The sequence below is a fragment of the Vombatus ursinus genome, unplaced genomic scaffold, assembly GCF_900497805.2.
Source record: "Vombatus ursinus unplaced genomic scaffold, bare-nosed wombat genome assembly UNPS02014810.1, whole genome shotgun sequence".
NCBI lineage: Eukaryota > Metazoa > Chordata > Mammalia > Diprotodontia > Vombatidae > Vombatus > Vombatus ursinus.
The window spans coordinates 10,571,639-10,576,846 of record NW_020954588.1 but is presented as its reverse complement, the minus strand read 5'-3'; the positions used below and the strand labels follow the sequence as shown (position 1 = coordinate 10,576,846).

The following is a 5,208-nucleotide window of genomic DNA, read 5'->3' as shown; positions in this document are numbered from 1 at the left end:
CCCCCCCCCAAAAAAAAACAACTTTGCTTTGTACCACATGCCCATCTAAAAAATAATGAAATAAAAAGATTAAACTTCTCTTTGGCCTCAGAAGTCAGAATTAGAAACAATGGATAGAAGTTAAAGAGAAGCAAATTTAGTACAGTAAAAGGTAATTCTTTGAAACAACTAAACAATCCACAATTAAAATGGGTAGCTTCATGGAATAGTGATTCCCTTACCACTCAAGATCTCACAGAAGAGAGTGGATAACCTGTTTGGGGGATGTTGTAGAGGGCATTATTATTATTATAAAGCAATAGGGATTAAGTGACTTGCCTAGGGTCACACAGCTAGTAAATGTCAAGTGTCTCAGGCCAGATTTTAACTCAGGTTCTCCTGACTCTAGGGTCAATAACCTATCTACTGCACCACCTACCTGCCCCAAGGGCACTATTATTGACATTCAATTTAGACTATATGACTTCTAAAGATTTCTTTCCACTTGAAATTCTGTAGTTCTCTAAGGAGCATGACCATTAGCCCGATGATAGTCAACGGTGGATCCAACCTCATATGATGCTATTCAACAATAGTTCTTTTATCCTTAGTAGGTAATGCCTATAATGAAACACCTCCATCATATTTGGTACTCATTGTATTTTGATGGTAGTTGTAAGTCCCATGATGCATTCTGGATGTCTCACTCATTCCTCCTGTAATAAATTACATAGAGATGAACAATTTGCACACATCATTGCTACATGCCTGTTTAGTGAGGCAATTTTTTTTAAATCAAAACTTTCCTCAGAATTGAAATGAAAATATAGGAAAAAAGTGAACATTGTAAAGCTTTGCATATCATTATTGATTTTTCTTGTCAGAGTAATTGTTACTTACTTGATGTTATTCACCAATCTATTCATTAGAAAGTCCCAAACAAGTAATCACAACTGAAAGGGCTAGGAGTTGAGTAGACAAATGAGGGATGCCAAAGATTTATTCATGACATGGCTATCCTTTTTCACTGCTGATGTTGTTGGCATTCAACATGACCTTACTGCCTGGATTCCCATCATATGACATTGCTGGGCAAATTAATTTGAACACCCATAAATACCAAGAGACTGAAAGTGTGATCAAGCAATGCAGATGTTACAGCTGCAGCTATAGCTGGCCTTTAAGTAATAACAATGTGACCTTTTGCTTTAGTAGGCATTGACAATATTAAAATCCTGTCCCAGTTAGTCAGTAAACATGAATTATTAAAGTCCCATATAATAACCAGGTCAGCTGTGTTCATCAGGGCATTTTTAATACTACCATACAGAAGTGAAGATTGCTTAAATTTGATTTGATGGCCCTGAATGGTGAAAAGCATTACAGGTAATTTTTTAAAGGCTTCTCAGATATAACATGAATAGCTTCATTAAGTCCCAAGTTGATAGGCTTGTTAAACTTTTCAAAGCTGATTGAGCTGCTTTTATCATCATTTAGTGGAAAGTCTAGTAGTTTGGAACACCTTCACAAAAAGGATGTCACAGCAGACAGGCAGTCTCTCAAGTCAGTTGACCTTACACTGGTTAACTGCCCAAGATGTTAGCTAGCATCTGCAAGTATAGAGGCTTGGGGAAACCCAACTGCCAAACTAAGCAGATTTACACATAAATCCTACTGCACTGAGAAGGCAAAGATTCAGCTCTCAGTCAGACTGAATGTGTTCATTTTATCTGCCATTTTTTGATTCTGCAATTTGCCTTAGGAAAGCTAGCCTGGCCAGAGCACCCTCTCAGTGCTTAGAGAATTAAAAGTAGTTTTAATCTTTCATCTTCTCATATGACTACTTGTGTCAATGATGTGTTTAGGTGGTCCAAGCTGTGCCATGCTAGGTAAAAACTAACATGGAAAATATGGTAGTGGTAATTCAGACTTGAAAAAAATCTATATTTAAGTAGTAAGAAAATTAAAAAAATAATAACAGTACCAACAACTACAATTAACATCTATATGGTGCTTTAGTGTTTGTAAAGTGCTTTACATATATTGTCTCATTTAACTTACATGATACCCCTGTGAGATAGGTGTCATTATTATTTCTAATTTACAGATTAATAAACCAAGGACAAGAGGTTAAATGGTTTTCCCAAGGTCATATAGCTAGTAAATGTTCCAGGAAAAATTGAAGCCCAAGTTTTCCTGATTTCAAGTGCAGAATTCTATCCACTAAACCACTTAGGTCAGAGACATATGTAAAGAAAACATAGAAGATATTATGGTGTGACATCAATGATTTTATGAATTGATTTCTTAGATTTTTCATAAACCAGATCAACAGAATCATGGAATTGTAGCACCATAATCACAAATTGGAAGAGATCCTATCGGCCACCTGAGACAAACTGTGCAACCCATAGCATGAAAAATACTTCAAAATACAAACACATGCTGATCTGGTGACAAATTTAGTTAATGATACTTGAAGAGAATTAGTCATCAAAATAAAACAAATAGACAAACAAAAACAACCAGGAAAAGGTTTTCTTGGAATCATTAACTTCTCACATTATTTAAAAAGAAAAAAATAAATAGCATACTTATGAGGTTGTTTAAGAGATGATTAACACTAACTATTGTACACACATATGTGTATAGGCACACATACACATACACACATACATATACATGTATATTACAAATACACATATGCATATAACTGAATGTATCTTGCATACACACATATGTGTATTTAACCAGTCATTCATGTGGCGTTATAGACAGTAGGCATGTCTGTATATCTAGGTGTTATATGTATATGTGTATACACACACACACACACACAAATATATATATATATATATATATAAACATATATCACATCAATGACTCTGGTATATAGCTATAGCTATTGTTGTATAGATAACATTAAAGATGCATTAAATACATGTAAATGTGTTCTGTATATATATATATACATATGAATGTATGTCCATTTTTATATGTATAAATTAACACTTTAATTATCATAATTGTTAATTAATGACCGGTGCATCTGAAAAAGTGGAACTTATAAAATTAAAGAATGTTAGATTCTGAAGGGTCTTTAAGAATAAATCTCATCTAAACTGTTGATTCTACACAGGTAGAAACTGAATGATATGTCCAAATGACTTAGGTCTAGTAATTCTCAGTTAAGCATTCTTTCTATTTGGCTACCAATTATTTTTCAAGAATTTTGTGTAATCAATGAAAAGAGTTCAAAAGAATAATCTCTGGAAGAAAATCACTATATCAATAAAAAATGTTGTTGCATTATTTTTTAGAATGTCTGACTCTGGGACTCCATTTGGGGTTTTCTTGGCAAAGATACTGGAGTGGTTCATCATTTCCTTCTCCAGCTTATTTTACAGATGAGAAAACTGAGGCAAACAGGGTTAAGTGACTTGTCCAGAGTCACACAGTTAATAAACATCTGAGGACAGATTTAAAATCACAAAAATGAGTCTTCCTGATTCTAGGTCCAGCACACTATCACTGCACCACCTATCTACTCATTTAATCAAAGCATGTTTCTACAATGTATTCCAGGATAGATTTACAATTTCTTGAGTAAAGCAAGAGTTTCACTGTTATCTTTGGATCCAATCTTTAGTTTCCTCCCTGTCACATAGTGAATGCTTTTCTTTTATACAGTACACTGTCTGGAATATAATATGTGCTAATAAATCCTTTGAGACTTTATTGATTCATTGTTTCATCAAAGTTTTTTTTTAGTTAAATTGAGTTCTTAATATCGGAGTACAAGTTCTTGAAGATTCTACCAAACTATCAACAGAAGACTGACCACTAAGTAACCAAGTCTTGATTTTTTTTTTGAAGCTATACCAAATTGTGGCACTTTGGAAATAAGGTAAACGATATTAAAAATGCATTAAGACTTCAGTCAACTACCACTAGGTCTGTAGCCCAAAGAGATCATAGAAAAGAAATAAGGCCCTACATGTGCAAAAATATTTATAGCAGCCCTATTCATGGTGGCAAAATATTGGAAGTTGGGGGGATGCCCATTAATTGGGGAATGTCTGAACAAGCTGTGGTAAATGAATGTAATGGAATATTATTGTGCGGTAAGAAATGATGAACAGGAACCTTTCAGAAAAACCTGGAAAGACTTGTACAAACTGATGCAAAGTGAAATGAGCATAACTGAGAAAATGTTGCACACAGTTTCAGCAACACCATATGATAATCAACTCTGAATAACTCAGCTTTCTCAGCAACACAGTGATCTAAGGCAAGTACAAAGGACTCATAAAGGAAAATGTTATCCATATCCAGATAAAGAATTGAAGAACTCTGAGTGGAGATCAAAGCACTTTTCCACTTTACTCTTTCAAGTGTTTTATTCTTCTTTTTATCTGTTTCTTCTTCCGCAACTGTGATGAATATAGAAATATGTTTTACATGATAGCATAGGTATACACTCTATCAAACCACCTCTCATTGTCAGAGGAGGGGAGGGAGGGACAAGAATTTGGAACTCAAAATAGTATAAAAATGAGTGCTAAAATTTTTCTTGATATGTAATTGTGGAAAAAATAAAATACTATTTAAAGCAAAAAAAAAAAAAATAACCAGAATGGAATGACTTGGTGCTTGCTTTGGCAGCACATATACTAAAATTGGAACAATACAGACAAGATTGGCATGGTCCCTGCACAAGGAATACATGCAAATTCTTAGAGTGTTCCATATTTTTAGAGGGGTTGGTAGGTTAAGAAATAGGAAGGCAAGGTGGCAAGTAGAAGTAAAGCAAAGGAATGAGGAGTGATAGAATAAATAGGGTGAGAAGGATAGTGAGGCAAAACAGGAAAGAGGAAAATACACAATAAGCAATTGTAGCATAGAATGTGAAAGGGATGAATTTACCCATAAAACAGAAAGCAGAAATGGATAGCAGGTTAAAAATGTTAATTCAACAATATGTTGCTTTCAGGAAACATTATAAAAATGAGAGATACACACAAAGATAAAATAAAGGGCAGGAATAGAATTTATCTAAAAAATTCAGGGGCAGTAATTAATCATAATCTCAGACAAAGTTAAAGTTAAAAGAGATTTACTCAAAAGAGAAAAATAGAAAAACGACATTGTCAGCAATATTATTCAATATTGTTTTAGACCATTTAAAATAAACAGTATAAAATACCTGAACATACACTTGCCAAAACA

General features: G+C 33.8%; 1 non-coding gene across 1 annotated transcript; it reads left to right on the top strand.

Annotated features, from left to right (window-relative positions):
• Window positions 1–4,628: 4,628 nt before the first annotated feature.
• Window positions 4,629–4,735, top strand: LOC114053248. Its single transcript, XR_003570356.1, has one exon. It is a non-coding gene; the product is annotated as a U6 spliceosomal RNA (small nuclear RNA).
• The last annotated feature ends 473 nt before the right edge of the window (window positions 4,736–5,208 follow it).